We start from the raw sequence: 17310 nt of genomic DNA on the forward strand, positions 1-17310 counted from the left end.
CATGCAAGTGGGTAATGCCCAGACATGTGTGTTACCCCAGTAACAAGTTACACAGAATTATTATGGAGTCCTGGAGACTTGCCATGTTGAATATGTAAAAACTGAAAAGGCATATTTTCTCAAAGTTTGTATTTGCATATTTTCAAACTTAGGTAGAAGTATGCCAGCAAGTATATGTATGGGTTTGAGATCATCGTCTGCAGTAAGACTGAAAAAGACTGAAAGTTTGCTGGGTTGGAAAATACATGTTTCTTTGTCTTCCTTCCAGCTTTTCACATCATTCTTCACCTAACAGTCTCCTTCCACCAAAATTCTGACTGAAAATTTTCCAAATATTTCAGTCCAAAATGTCTTCACAGCAGTATTTTGCACAGTTCTAGCAAAATGCACATTTCCCAGGGGAATTCTATGCCTTTAAGTTCCTTGGCCAGTCATCTAAACATGAAAGAGTTAACTCTAGACCCATTCCTGTTTCTTAATTCCATTTCAGAGAAAATGTTAATCCTTTAATTATATAGCGTGTTCAACTGACAAAATTACTTTCCTATTGTAGAAAAGCTCCCTGTTATACTCAAGGCTTTTGATAAAACATGGCAGTGGGAAAAAAATATAGATTTGCTATTGACATGATTTTTATATAAAAATTCGAAGAAACATGCAATATTTTAAGGGGATTATTATGTAGCCACAGTGGTTTCCCACTATGTATAGCTAACTTCTTTCCTTCCCAGAACAGTAAAGCCTCATGAAGCAAGTTCTGCTGTCAGAGCTGGGGATTTTCAATCAATGAAATTGGGAATTTTCAATTAAATTGGAGGAATTTAGCCTTTTATCCTTAGTCCACTTCTTTGAAAATGGTGTTCTTTATCATGATAGTAAGGTTATAAGGGGCTTTCAACAGAGGAATAGGTCAGTCTGAGGATGGATGGCTGGGAAACACATGGAAGACACCATTGCATTCAATTTGCTGAAATCATGCTCTAGGGTTTCAGGAATAGTTCGTTGAGAGTTTGTGGGTTTTTGGTTTGGTGGTTTTTTTGGGGTTTTTTTTGGGGGGGGTGGGGAGGTGTTTGGGGTTTTTTGGTTGATTTTTGGGAGGTTTTTGGGGGGGTCTTCTTTGGTTTAGTTATTGTTGGATTTGGATTTTTTTGTTGGTGGGTTTTTGTTTGATTGGTTTTTTGGGTTTTTTGGAGGGTTTTTTTTGCTCATTACAAAGGGATACAGATAAGAACGGTTGGCAACATGGAACAGGGTCTCCGACAGAAACTGAAGTTACCTGCCCATCATTTCTTAATCCTATATGCAGGGTAATCAGATCAAACCTCTCAGATCTCAAGACCTTACAGAGTCTTGTTCACTAATGTTGTCCAACTATTTGACACCCATTTATCCTCTTAAATTAAAGAGCCTAGATCTGAGTGGAGCAGCACAGAAATGTAAAGCACAAGAAATATTTACTTGCAACTGGTCACTTTTACGAAAAATAATAGTGAGTTTTCTAAAGTGCACAAACATGTAATCAGTTTCCAGTCTCCTAGCTCTTATCCCATTTTCTAAATGGGGGAAAATTTATTAAAAATTAGCACTAGCTTAACCTCCTACTGTCTAATCTTATTACATGGGGCTGATTGTGTTTCACACTAATAAGCTAAGAGGTTAGGACATTAATCTACTGTAAACTAAATGCTCCAATGAGAAGAGATGGTAAAGAGCTTGCTGTGCAGCTGACTTGTATTGCACACTCTGCTTGTTAGTGAAGACAAAGTTATAGATCATGTTATCTGTGCTTTAAAACACAGAAGATTTTCTTCAAAACTTATCCCTGAGAATACTAACAATGTCATTAAAAAATACCTTTTTTTGTTATTTAAAAACTCATTACCTATCAGAGGGATATCTTGATCAATGATAGGGATGGACAAAGAATAAAAGTGACAGGACCGAGCAAGCTGCATGTGATTTAGGGCCTTGATTCCTGCAGCATGAATGTCTGATTGCTATTGAGTTATATATTAAACGCGAAACTGCCTTAGGTCTGAATTCACAAGTTACACACAGATGTGCATTTTGTAAACACAAGCATTACTTTCCCTTCTGACTCAAAACCAGCACCTTTTATTTTAGGCTTTTTGAGATGAATAGGTGATTGTCTCATGGGTCAAGAGTGCAGGTAAACTGAGCAGGATCATTAGCATTCAGTTCTTTGCAGACTTGAGAACAACTTTAATACTGGGATTAGTTTATCTAAACGTTGTTTGGTACAGTGGTGCCAAAATAATGCTGGCAAAGCTCTTTGAGCTCTTTTTATTGATGATCACTGCTGGTGCATAATATTACCACTGATCATCTGAAATTATTTTCATAACTACAAATCTCTATGCTATCACTTTGAAGAATAATCATAGGATTTAAAATGGAAATGCTAGGAAAACAGTCATTTTCTAGCTAAGCAGAGCAAGTAGTATTTATTGTCCTTAAGTTTCTGTGACGTTTAACTCATCAGGAAGATATTTTGTTATCAATACATAACTCACCAAAGCAACTTGTGTCATCAATAAAAAAAACAATTCCTTACTCCTTATAAATGATGCAGCTAGAAGTATACTGGACGTGATTCAAAATGAATGAGGTCACAGAAAAACTTGAAATTAGAACAGTACTTCTTGTTCTTAAAAACAAAAATTCCCCATGTGAATGTTAACTATGGTCCCAAGAAATGAGCCAAAAATTAATCTCCAGATGTCACAGCAGTATATTTCATAACTTGGTCCACACCAAATATCCAGAGCCAGAGCCACAGCCCTTCTGAGGTCCTCTTCATCATGCTCCAGAAAGAAAAGAGATTTAAGCTGATGTCCAAGAGGACCTTCACTGCAGAAAAATAAAGCAGATGAAGCTGAGTTCCTCAGCAGTGCATACTTTTCCATCATCTGCTTGCCTTAAAGGGCAGGAAGTTGTTGAGAGACCTCAGGCTGAGACCAGATGAAGAGTAGCCAGGGAAGAGCGGTATCCTGGGAAAGACACTCTCCTAGTGGATATAGAACAGAGAGGGCAAAAAAAGACCCAGTGAGGGCAAAGGATTTGTGTAAACTCCTGCTCAGGTGATGAGTTAGTGGGGGTATAAGTGCAGCCTTGTCTTCTCCTCTGGCCTTAGTGGCTGAACCTGATCATGCTGGTATATACCCAGTACAGTTACTTATGTACTTCCACTCTCTCCAGACTAACACTTAGGCTGTTTGAAGGATATGTTCTGGAATTTGTCAGTAACATGAACTGAGATAAAGAAAAATACAGAATTCACAGCCAGGGAAAAGATCCAATAATAACTTTTGGCTTAAAATCAAATCCACCCAAGCTCATACCAACATCTTTTTAGCATGTCAGTGGAGCAGGCACAGAGACTTCAATGGTTATATGTGGTACTCATTGTTTCTGCCTGCTACTGCCCCATTTTATTGCTTCAAAAGCATGTAAACCTCTTCTTGCTGCATAGGTAAGCAAACTCTGAATGGCATTACCCAGGATGATGGGAAAGAAATTATTTAGTGGCTAACCTTACCACAAAACCAAAAGCCTGTGGTACAGAGCAAACGAGCTCCAAAGTTAGGGCCTGTCAGTCAGATGGCTGGTGGACAAGCAGGTCTTAAGATGTAATCCCGACCTCAGAATAACCCTCACCTATACCCTTAAAAGTTCATAAACTCTTGCAGCCAGAGAGCTGCAGTGAGCAGTGCACCAGTAGCAGGCGCATGCTTCCTGCCACCTACAGGAATCCCAGAAGATTCCCTATGGCTGGAAAACTCATGGTGCTGGAATTTCTTCTCCCCAGAGGACACCTCAGTGGCTGGTAAAAAGAGCGGCCGCTTCTGCCACTGCCAGCCTCAGACTCCCAGGGGACTGAGAACTGCTGAGCAGAAGCTTTCCAGGCACAAAAGAATTTCTGTGACCTCAACAGCAGTGCCAGGAAATAGACTCTAATCCCAGGCAATTAAGTTTACAAGAAATACGCAGCCCATGGGGGGATGTTTAAGCATGGCCAGCAAGTTTTGTGTGGAGATTGGTTAATGTTCCTCCCTGTCCCAGTCCTTCAGAGATTCAAAATGCAAAAAGAGACATATACCTTCTAAATCTGGACACCAGGTTGAAAGTACCTGCCATTTTCCTGTGCCCCACCACTTTAAATTGGCTTTTCACAAAATATAAGAAAAACAGAAGGTTTCTTACCTGTTTTCACAAGGTACTTAGACAGGTTCCTAGGAAGGAACCCCAGCTCATGGTTCATGTTTGGCAGGAGTGATACAAAAAGCTGGATAGAGGAGCTGGGGTGTAAATTTCCCGTTAGTTAACAGGGTCATTAGCTTGAGGGCCTTGCAATATTTTTCTGACTTGCACCCAGATCTGGTTGTAAATCTGCTGTAGTGGAAGACATGTCGGGGTCTCCTCCCTCCTAGTTAGAAGGCGGTGACAAGGATTTAAAACCATCTATCACTTCTTGCAGAAAGTAGAACCTCTACAGAAAGGGTGTGCTCATCTGCAATTACAATGGCCAGCTGTAATCCATTGCTGCATGTGGCTAAAATGCCAGCTAAGACCTCACATGTCAAGTTCAAGGGTGTTTCAAATGGGACAACCAGGTGACACCTGGCAATGATGCTGCAAGCCAGAGTGGGAAGTGAGTGGTGTTTGGCTGCCACAAGACACAACCACAAGTCTGAAATTGTGTGGGAACTCAGGAAGGCAATGGGGATCTGCAGCTGGAGCTATTCAGGCATGGAGACTGGGCATGGGGATTTAAGGAAGCCAGTGGGGGAGCCCCAGGAGGCTGGGGCTGGGTTGAGATATAGCAGAGGGCAATGGAATAAGATTAAGGAAAACAGAGCAAAAAATTAACTCATGGACAGTGGGGAAAGCCCTTCTCAGGGAGCCTCCCTTCCCACAACAGCTCATCCCTCTGTCCACTCCAACTCCAAAAGATTTGGGTTCTGCTGCTGAACCTCCTTTGCTGGCAAACCTTCTGGGGAGAGAGTGAGCAGTGTGAAGCCAGTGGGAAACTCACAGCTGTGACAGGGGGCATGTTGTGTCAACCACCAAATTCCCCACATCTTCTTGTCCCATCATTCCTCTTCTCTCTGCTAGATTCATCTTACTTCACCATGGACTCCACACAGGGAGAAAAATCTGCAACTGCCATCAGTACTTCATTAGAAAAATCCCAGTGGTTTTCATGCACTTAGGGACATAAGCTTTTTAACTTGTCAAGTTAACTTTTCAGCTTCATTACAGAGTGCCATGGTCTGCTGTTATAATTGCCCCAGATGTCTGCAAAGGTAAGCATCCAATTTCTCAACACCCAAAGTACATTCCAAGTTTTGAAGCAGAAGGTGAAGCGGTGAAGTTAATTTTGAAATTAGTCTTAAGTGACATAGAGGAGTAACTTCACCTAAGACAAGGACTCAGGCCACAGCTATCAGCAGCTGTTACATTTAGGTTTGACACCCAAGAAACGAATTAGAAAAAAGCAATATTATATAAAGGGGAAGCTTCACTAAAACTCAAGGGTAGTTACAAAAGACTGATAGCTTAAAGGGAGTACAATCCCTAAAAGTAGTTTAGGTATGAAAGATGACTTCTGAAACTCAGAAAACGTACCAGAAAGGAAAAAGTCTTTCAGTGTAATGCAAGCAGTAGGGTTCTTTGAAGAGAAGAGAAAGTCTTCATGATTTAGAAATTTGACACAGATGAAGTCAACAAACAAGAATATAAATTAGAGGAGGAACTGTGAAAGAAAATGCTTAAACTGGATCTGCCATAGCAGACAGCATAAAGCTTTAAAAGAAGCACTAGCAGATTATTTAGGTGTACGTGACTCAGCAAACCCATGAAAGAAATGGGAGATGTCTGATGCCTATTGATGAGGAGATGTACAACTCCTTTGCAATAATCTTTACTTCTTCAGTAATGTCAATGAAATATCTGCTAAGACAGAGGTGTCAAAATAAAAAGTGGAATCAAATTTGTTATCTGAACACTTCTAGATGACATACATAGCAGGTTTGTGACAGCGATCAGGAATAAAGGTAACAAAAAAGGTCAGACAGGTAACAGAAATAGCAGTTACAGTCCAGTAGATTACAGAGTATGTAGTGGATCTGTATTTAGGTCACAAATAATAAAATATGCTTATCCTAGTCACAACCACTTGCATTATATCACAGTCAGCACAGCTAGAAATAGTTTGCTTCATTTTGTATGCTTTTAGAAGTCTGAGTCTAGATTTCTTCTCAATGCAAGAATGATCTTGATTTATGAGCATGATGTGATGACTTTACAGAGGTAAAGCCTGAACTTTCCTCAAGCTGAATGTTCTTAGAGCCCATCATCCTCTTTGGGATACTGATGGAGACTCAGCTTTTGAGTTCCCTTTTCTTCGTACTGAAAGAAAAGACATTCCACCTTAAAATTGGCAGAGAGAGAAAACTTGCGTTTTCTTGGATTCCATAACTTTTGTATTGAGGTTTTTTTTCTCTCCTCTCACCATTCATTTTTGCTTCAAGTCCTAGTCCTTTATTAATTACTTGGTGCTTTATTTTCAATTTTTTGATCATATTGTCTTCACTTCCCTCTTTCTGCCTTTCTTTCTCTCCCCTGGCAGTCTCTTTCCATAACTAAGAAAAGTCTTCCTTTGTGAAGTCAGGTACAGTAATGAATAGATAATGGATAAAACATCTCACTCTTACTGTCTTTCCCTGGACTCTTGAAGTGCTCCAGCATGACCATCACTTGGGTGGTGGTCTGTGGCATCATGCTCCATCCTTCCTTGTTTTCTGCTGCATGATGCTTCCCAGGACAACATTCCAAGCTGAGTTCTCAGACTTGCAATCTCCAAACCTCACACAGACTCCTGGCTTGTTTTCTTCTCAACTAAACTATTACATGTCCGTCTAGCATTGCAATCTCCCTGCTGTCTCCATCTCTCAAGTCTTCCATGAAACCACATGTATAGCCTAATTCTGCTGTCAGTAGGGTTCGTTCAAAACAAACCCTCCTGGACCAGCCCTCCTAAGTGGTTTGGAGCCGATTTTTGTTTATGCTACAGCTCAGTGAAAGCCAGAAGCAACATGCTTTTGTGCAAAACAGTAATGCAGTTATGCGGATACAAACTGTGTTAATATGCTTATCTGTGTGGGCCTCGCACATCCCTCAGGAGACTCAGCTGGGCAGCAGCCAGCAATGGCAGCAGCAACTGGATGCAGGCAGGGATGCAGCAGTGGGAGGGGGCTGATGTGCTTCTCCCTCTGCCTTCACTTTCAGTGCAACCAGCTAGGGGAGCCTAGGCTCAATTTAATCCTTCCCATACATACGAGGGCTTGCTCTCTGTTTCCCTGCAGTCGTGTTTCTGAGGAGTTATCCTTCTCTGGTAGCAGGCATTGAAACCCGTGACTTGGTTCTGCAGGCTTTAGGGGAATATGTCATCACACCCACATAAAATCCCAAAATGTCAGAAGAACAAAAGGATATAAACAGCAAGAGCATTCTCATGCCTCCATTCCAAGCATTCAGTTCCCATTCACAGCTTTGGATCTGAAAGCTCCCTGGCAAGCATGCTTTTCACATTTTACACCCACGGATTATGGGTGTGGGTGTGGGTGTGGGTGTGTGTTTTACTGCAAATACCCAGTGAGAGCCCATTTTTTTTGGATGAGAGAAGCCTTCTGAACTGATATTTTGGAAGCCATCATGTGATGTTAGCCAAACGCTAACATTATTTTGCTTCACCCACATACTGCTGGAGGCCAGAAAATGAGGCAGCTGCCTGCTGCTGCTGTAAGTTTGCCAGGCTGGCACTGCAGCCCTTGCAGCCTTCCATCAGCTCCAACCAGCTCAAAGGTAGCAACAGGCACACATAATTCACATTTATGTCTCAAGAACAAATTGAGCTCAGCAGCTGTGAGACTTTCAGCAAAATTCCCATATAGCCTTTTGTTTATTTGCTGAATTAGAAATACATTTATACAAAGAGCATCAATTTAGGATGAAATGTGTGCATGTTTCAGGATGAAAGACTCTCATTAAAACTGAAATTTTGCTAAGTGGGATGACCTCCCTCTTTACCAAATAAAATTTGCATGTGTCTTTCCTTTCTGCTGTTAGTCTAGCCAGGTATGTTTTGAGTTGTCAAGATTACATGGGATTTAGTGCCCTTGAGACAGACATGTTTCCAAAATGAGCAATTTTCTTGGAGCATCTAGAGATTCCAGCTTTTTTTTTTATTCTTACCTAAAAGAATGTTTCAATAAGAAACTAAGCCATTTCCCCACTATTGCTGATGAATGTGGCTCACCTGGTATTTGCATTTCTGACACGATTCTATTGTTGTATCTCTTCTGGGCAGGATATTTTCAGAAATTAGACAACAGGAAGCAATCTAGCGAGGTTTCTCCCAAGAGCTCAAAGACTGGAACACAGCTTTTCAAAAAAACTCTTTCAAAAAGAGAATTTCTAGATATCAATCATGCTGACAGTTCTTTCTACCAGAGAGTTTTAATCGTCCATAAGGTTCCAATTTGTCATTATTTTTTTTTAATCCTTTAAAAAACAAACTTAGTCATTTTGGAAATAGTTGTGGGTAGTACTAAAAAACATTTCCAAGAGAACATCTTACTTAAGAAACCCAACCAAAAATTTGAACAGAAGGAGAAATCATTTCAGTCTTTAGTTCCTTAATAGCACATTTTGGAAAGCAAAAAATCATGAGCCTGACACTGCTATCACTACTGAAAGGGGAAGAAACAACTAAACAACGTATTTTGAGACAGAATTTTCTGCACACTTTTGCAGCCATGGGCCAAGCTCTAAGCAGACACAGTCAACCAGAGTGTCCATTCCCATAAATCATCCTAGCTCCAGACAAATCACCAGAGCTGTCCCATGACATGCAAGAGGTCTGGAGGCTCAGTATCTCATAAAAATCTATTTCAAGTGTGAGATTATTGTGTGCTCCGAGTTCTGAATGACTGGTTTATTTTATTTAAATCCACTGTTTTCTGTACTGAGAGTACACTCCACTGGGATAAAGTATCATCAAACATCATCAAGTGTTTCTTCATGAAGAGATGCATAGGACATACAGGTTGGAAGCAGAGGGGAAACAAAAGAAACACCCTCCAAAGGGGACTATCTTCAGATTTGTGCACACAGATCTAAACCTGATGACTGTGTTTCTCTCCTGCACACTGCAGCCAGAAGATGAAGGAGCACAGTGGCCTTGCAGATTTGCTCCCAGCAATTTAAAAAACAAGGTGAAACCTAGTAACTTTATTTCTTGTTGTAAATGCCAAAAGCTTTTTCACTGTCTTTCCTTAGCAAAATCATTTACATATTACATTTTCACTTAGATATTGATCTACCATATTCACAAGACCTTGGAAAAATTTCTCTTGGCTTGAATAAGGGTTAGATTATGCCTTTAAAAATGCATCAGTGAGAAAAAAATTAGGGGAAAAGAAATCAGAGACAGACAGGAAGTAATTTCATATTTTGTTGAGTTTTGAATTGAAAAAAAAATTATCTTCAAGAGCAGATAACTTTCCAGCCATTCCCTTTTCAAAGAGAACTTGACACAAGCTTGGAGAAGGAAGCACTGGGGGATGGCAACCACAATATTGATGCCAAGGCCCTATACAGGTGATGCTGCATTTCAAAATCCTTCTCCAGATGACAGGACACCAAGGAACACTCTTGTATTTCTCATTTGGGCAGCTATCGGTAAAAACAGGACAGTCATTCACAGAGTTATGGAATCACAGAACCATCTAGACTGGAAAATACCCTTAAGATCATTGAGTCCAACTGTTTACCTAACACTGCCAAGTGCACTCTAAAACCATGTCCCCAAGTGCCATATCTACACATGTTTTAAATACCTGCAGGGATGGTGAATCAACCCTGGACAGTCTGTTCCAATGCTGAATAACCCTTTCAGGGAAGAAATTTTCCCTAAAATCTGATCTAAACCTCCCTCAGTGCAACTTGAAGCTGTACATATACATATATACAATTTTAATTCTCAGTGACAACTGAAAGCTGATAATGATAAAGGGCTGGAAGACGGTGTTCACCTGTCCAAACTATTCCTACAGTACTCATGTTTAGTAGGTCACATTCTCTATTGATAACAAATTCAACAGAAGTTTGAGGAGGACCTGTTCTCTTTTCCCAGTATAGGCAAAACATATAACTTTGTGTATCTTTTATCCCAGACCTCAGAGCAATGTGGTACTCCGGAGCAAGTAGCTGCTTGAGCTTCCCATTTTTTGGACAGTGGTGTAAAGGCAGCACGGGCTTTTAGATGGATGTGAATACCACGTCCAGCCTTGACAAATGAAGCATGACAGGCAGTCATAGGGACACCAGATTCAGACAAGCTATAGTAATTCACAGTTTACAAAACTCCTTCAATTTACAGAATGAACAAAAAGCCTGAGTGTCTGTGTGACTTACTGGTTACCTAACACCTAACACACTTGCTAGGGTAAGTAGCCAGTATGATCCACAAAAAACAGAACTACCCTGGTTCTAAAATCTGAAAAGTAGCCACATTTATACTGTTTTTAGTATAAGAAATGTCATTGTGTCTAAATCCACTTAACTACCTAAGTAATATCCTCGAGCTTGAAAATCCAATTCATTTTACACTTTAAAAGGTAGATGCAGTGAAAATTTCAGACATAGCAGCAGACACGGCATTTGTAGCCAATTAAGGAAAACTGGATTGAGCCCAGATGTGGATTATGCAAAGTGATTACTGGTGTTCTTTAGAAGCTGATAATTTAGAAAGCATTTCCTTGTGTTTGTTCACTTTTTCCAGTAAACCAAGATAAAAAAGATTCTGAAGGGAGGAAAATAGGTTTCTACAAAGTAAAACTGTCAGTGGCAATTATTTCCATCATTTCAAATTGACATGTATGGTAGTTAACGATTGGGTCACAGCCATTCTTTCAATCAAAACTTGTTGTTTAGCTGTAATCCAAAGTAAGAACTGCATATAGCTTTGAAGCATGGAGTGACATTAAATGTAGAACTCCTCACAATAATTCCCACTGGAAATGTCTGTGAAATAGTAATATTTCATTTGTGTTGGGAAAAAAAACAGTCAAGATAATAAGCATTAATTGTTAATGGTAAGACTGTACTATGTTTAATTCCAATAAGCTGTTGAAATGAGTGAAGATGTTTGTCAAGTAAGAAACCAGTAAACCTGAGGAAAAGAGACAGAAACAGAATTCCTGAAAGAAAGAATGCCAGTCCTGTGCCAGGACCTTTGATACAGCATCAAGAAATAAAAAAAAAAATGTGTTGCACAAAAAAGCAGCAAAATACTTGCAAATCTCCTTTTGAAAGAGAATTTATTATAATTTTTTTTCCAATGGCTTATAAAATTGCCATCAGACTATTGGGGTGGAAACTGAAAAAAAAAAAAATTAAGCAATTTGGAAATCAATTTATGCTGATTTTGTGGTGGGAAACTTGCCCATGTGCTTGATTTTATAAAGTTGAGAAGTGGTTTAGCAGTATCCATAGTAGCTTCTGCTTTCTTTCTTTTTCTCTCTGTTTTTAAGGTCTACTGATCTTATTGTTAAATACTGGCAATTTGACATAACTGAGCCTTGGAACTGAGCAAGAAAGTTTCCAAAGAGAAAAACTGTCATTCTGCAGTACAATCATTACAAAGTAACATGATTTTTAAAACCAGTATGCCCTTTCTGGGTTTTTGTAATCATTGGTTGAATTACTCTCCTCTATTTCTTGCAGTTATGATGACAAATATTGCAGCATAAGTATGAAATGTATTTTGATTATGAAACAGATGGAATTTTCAATTTCCATTCTCCCATGGTGAACTAAATTAGACTCTCTTATATTTTCTGCTTCTGTTCCTATAGACATTTAAGATTATTATTGTCCTATAAACAGAAGGAATTTTTACACGCCACAACTTTCTCAGGCTACTGTCACTGGTAGCAGAACATAATTTGCAATTGTCATTCCCACCAGTCACCTCCACCCTTTTAAAGCCCCAGGACACCCCTGCAGCGCTTGATGCCTTTGCCCACATTGTATCTGAGACTCTGATAAAGGATGGCGTAACTAGATGTGCACTTAGTGGGTGCCAAGTATAGAACCAGCCCTATGGGCCAGGGCAGTGTGGAAACAAGCAAGACAGTGGAGCAGACATCCATGTATGTGGATGCTCCTTCACTTCCCACTGCAGCCTCCAAGTCTGCAGCCAAGGAAAGAGGTTAGGAGCGGATGCAGACAGTGTGCGCGTGCAGTGCAGCAAAAACTCACTAGTAGTCTCAATATGCCCAAAGCTCAACTGCTGTCTGCTTCTTGGAGGAACCACAGAAAAAGATGATTTTAAAGAAAACAAGTCTGTTTGGGGGGTGTTTCCCACAAGTTCTTTTTGAACAAGAGAAAAGAATCATGACAAAAACCACAAAGGCACTTGTTTGCCCCTTAGGGAAGTGATGAAAACTCAGTCATCTGGGGGATTTTCAGCTAGTTCTGGACAAGATGAATGTAAGGCCAACTGGGTCTTGGGGAAGCAGGTTGGTGGATGAGTGTCTGCTTCCTTTAGTATTCTTATTAAGAGGAACAACAGCAGGCATGAATTATGAAAAGTTGCACACTGTGGACATTTGCAGACATTCAGAGCAGAACTATAGTGCATTAAAAGACTTGTTAGCAAAAGAGACTTTATCATGTTATATAAAGCCAAAACACAGACATCTGAGGAAAAAAAAAAGTAGTGACAGGGTAATAAATTATCTCGCACAGAATTGACCTCTGCTTAATCAAAGAGAGTGTGGATGGAAGAATTGGAGCTTTAACGAGCTATATTTCATTTGTGAGCATAACTATTGTCATCACAGTGCTGGATTCACAAAACTGCACATACAAAATACCATTAGGGAAAACAGGAAAACTATACTCTATACTCATTAGTCTGATATAGACCTCTTTCCTTATATACAGGCATATGCTGTTTTTCCATGTACTCATAAACCGTCTGCTCTGTTCTTTGCTTACATTTTGGCTCAGCACAAAACAGCTTTTATTTTCACAGTTAAATATTCCCATACACAGCAATATAAGTGGGAGAATGTATTGGTAGCTGTGTATGGTATCTGTTTATGAGATCAAGAAATAAACTTGTCTGGATAGATAATATTGCATTTTAATCATATTATTAAAAGCTTGACTATAAATTTCCTAGCCTATTTTTACTTCCTGCAGGGACAGAAATTTTAAAAGTCATAGCAGGAAAGAAATGTAAAGGTAAGATTGATTTAAAAGCCTTACAGTTTCAATAGTTTACAGTAGTATTAGTATCAGATAAAGATGTTTCTAGGAATGCATAAGAAAAAGTTCTGCCCTGATATCCGTCCTTGCAAAACCAGAATTTAGCTCATAACTTTTACCTTGATAACATCTTAGGGTCTGAGGCTGCAGCATCAACTAATGACTCATTCCTATACAGAGCTCTTTAAAAAGTGCATGGTTTCATCATAGGTGCCAAGTATTTCTTCACAGTCTTTCATTTGCTTAGTCAGAGAGATTTCTGTAAGTGAAATAAAGGTGTGTTTTTGATGCGGATGCAGTGATATCCACATAAATCCTTCAAAATGCAGTGTAGTGATGAACACAGTCCCAAACTATTTGGGATCCCCTAATCTTTGTTCTGGGAGTAGATGAGAAGGCACAGCAAGGTGTCCTTTGAAGGGTGTGCACAAACTCTCCAGGATCTCCTGCCCCGGATGTGAGCCACATGACTTTTGCACAGGAGACCCACCAATGCTGTGTTGTTTCCTCGGCCACAAGGAAGTACCACAGAGTGAGTACACTCACTCCACTCGCCCAGCTGAGACCTGACATCCCCTCCACTCACCTCCCACCTACAGCAAGTCCCCCTTGAAGTATCAGTGAGATCAGGCCTCAAGACTTCTTCCGAGAACTTGCCAAATGCCAGATTTCAGATGGTTTCAACTCAAAACCAGGAATCTGACCAGATTTTCTTGAAAACAGGCCCAGTTTCATTCAAAATGTGTTACAGACTTCAACAGAGTCTGGGTTTTGACTTTCTTGTGAAACTTGAAACCACATGTGTTCTGCATGGTTTAGGTTTTTGTTGTGAATATCTTACACAGCTCTATGGGAATAGCCTTTTCTTGTGGGCTTTTAGCATTTCCTATCCCAGCCAGAACCATAAAAAGCAAAGGCTGGAAAATATGAAAACTTCAATTATGTAGAAAAAAAGGGGGACTTAACTTTTTAAACCTCAGACAACGTTTGTGTTCATTTAGAGTGGAGAGTGAAGTTTTGAATTAATTCATGTTTTATTTTAGCTGTTAGCCTTAATTAGGTGCATTCAGGAGAAATCACTTCCCCTCTAATATAAAATCATGGAGCTTGCAACACATGGAAATTATAAACACTTTGAGTGACTTGGGAGATGGGTGTTGGCTTTGCAGCAGCCAAAAAGCAAATATTTACAGTACATTATGCTTCACTTCACTTCTAAATTATTATCTTCCCCTTTGGAATAATCAATTTGCCAAATACAGATTTCTACTAATGCTAGTGCCCTCTTCATTTATTTTGTTGCAGACAATTATTTTTCCCACATTTATATATTGAAATTTCTTGCCCTAGCTCTCTGCAGAGTCAAATGAAAACTGAGGAAATTCTTAATTTGTCGTCTCTTTTGTCCCTGAATCACACTGTGGCTTCTGACAAACTGTTCCACTTCTGTGAGCCTGTCTTTCTTTTTTCAAAATACAAATACTTAACTTCCCAACAGAGATATTAATTAATTCATCTCCATAATTGGGTCTTAAAATATAAATTTATATGTAACGTTTATTAGTGGTATTACAATTACTTATTCCAAAAGCCCAAAGAAGCTGTTACTTTACAGATTACTTAAATTAATGCTAAAATATTTCCATCTTTGGTCTCACAGGGTTTACTTATGGAAAGTTAAATATAAGAAAAGTAATACTATGACATAAAGAAGAAGAAATAATTACATATGCCATTTTTATTCCCCTGACATGACTTCTGCAGCACACAATGTGCTATTAGGTTTTGCAATAAAAGTGCAGCAACCTGGCTTTGCACTTACAATAGCTAAAACCATCTGCGTACGTGTAAAACCTTTGCTGGCAGGTTTCCATGTGCGGTTCATGCATTCCTTCGCCTGTGCAATTTGAAGCTGTCAAAAACTAATTAAATAATTATGTGGTTGTTACTGCAGCTGTGTGTATTCTTCATTACGTTATAAGGCTGCGGTTTGAGGCACTCTCCTGCTCTAGGTTTCAAAATATTAGTAATGGAAGGTGTGTTGTCACTGCATGTTCAGCTGCTGCCAGAAAAAGCAGAGAGGGAAGGGAGCAGCCTTTCATGTCAGTCTATTACACTTCTTACTGTATGTTCCCTTCATACAGCACAGAGATGAAAATATAAATTGACTTCTTGCAGCCCCTTCTTGTTGGTCAGAATTTGTCATGGCCTGTCCTGAGTAGAAGACAGAGAAAAGCCCTTGCAGGACTTCCACAGTGGGTGGGTGCATATTTGAAGCCTGTATGTTGTTCTGCAGTGCCTCTCAGCCTGGTGAGATGATCCCGAGGCTGACAACAGAAGGAGAAGAGAAAGGCTGTGGAGAAGGCCACTTCATCACCTCCTTGGCCAAGAAGGGCACAGCCATCAGTCATGCTCTTGACTCACTCTCTGACCCCAAGGAAATCACTCCCTGGGCCCATCTGCCCTAGCAGTAATTCATGGATAACTTTTTATTACCTCCTCCAAGAACACATCAGCAGAGCTTGCTAATGACAGTGATTCATCTTGATCTCAGACTGAGCGTGCTGCCCAGATGCAATACAGTACTACAATATTCTGTCATTGTCAATGATGATAGATTTCCACATCACCACTCAATAGCACTAAATTTTTAGTCTATGAACAAGGAACTGCCACTGAAATAAAATAATCACTAGTCATTCCCCCTACCCTTCTGCTAGAAATTATTCTTGTACACAGAAAAACATGGCTACTATTTACATTGATTAAAATAGGGTATATGAGTACCAGGAGCCAGCCGTGCCTCATGTCTCCTGCCCACAGGGAAAAAGAGAAGGGTAGCAGTCCCAGTGAAGAACACATCTGAGATCTCTTTACATAGGAAGACATTTCTCAAGACTGCTTAGTGAGTCCACTGAGGCAGCTAAATCCAGGTAGTGCTGCTCCTTCCAGACCAAACCAGCCCATACCAAAGATGTTTTCCACTGCTACAAAAAGGCATGCCCTGTTTGCACGTACAGTATACAATTTACAGTCATCTTTTGAAGGAACAGTATTACTGCAGCAGAAAAGCTGCATAATACTGAATGTCTCCAATATATTATATTTTTGGAGCAACTTTACTTCTGACTTTTGGTAAGTTTTTCCTCTAATTTATGGAAAGATTTCATCATCTGCAGTTGTCTGCTTGGCTGAATGTTCAAAATACTAATAAAGGGAAAATTCCAGATGCTAATTTTCTTAATATTATATCCGCAGTATAATACATGAGTGAAGATTCCTTCCATCTAATGTCTACAGACGATTATCACTATCAGTCTAGATGCCACACTGCCCTCTCCAGTGTGCTTGGCAGCCACGACAAAGTTGTTTAAAATCATCTCTTATCTCTAGCAGCCTTTTTTCTAGAGCCTTTCTCCGACTTGCCTGCCGAAAGCTTATAGGTGAGTCATAGCAAAACTCCTGAAAGCTAAAATGAAAAGACAATAAGCTACTTTTCTGAAAAGTCAAGCTGAAAGCTAACGATCCTTCCCGTTTTCAAGGGATACCAGGCAGCAATGCATGTCTTTGGGTCCCTCTTGTGGCCTGCAGCAGCTAGCTGCCATCATCAACAGAGCCTCGCATGATCACAAACACATGGGCACACACGCATGCTCCCAGACACATGGCCAGATCCAGCACAGACAAAGGAAGGGAAAAGGTGCCATAATCTGTGGTCCACCTCCATTTCTTATGACTACTAAAACTATTGAAGTACCAAGGAAATACTGTTTATTACAATGTTACTCCATTGTCTTGTTGAAACCTTCTTTATTCATAAACAATATTTATTATTTATGAAACTATTGTAGATTGCAATACAACATGCATAAAGGGTATCAGGACTGTGTTTCAGATAATTTCCAGATATACATCCAAGATAGCATATTTGAGATTTTTTTGTATACT

This window comes from Pseudopodoces humilis, chromosome 4 (genome assembly GCF_049639895.1).
Source record: "Pseudopodoces humilis isolate 2021_Gansu_Grassland_sample_001 chromosome 4, ASM4963989v1, whole genome shotgun sequence".
Taxonomy (NCBI): domain Eukaryota; kingdom Metazoa; phylum Chordata; class Aves; order Passeriformes; family Paridae; genus Pseudopodoces; species Pseudopodoces humilis.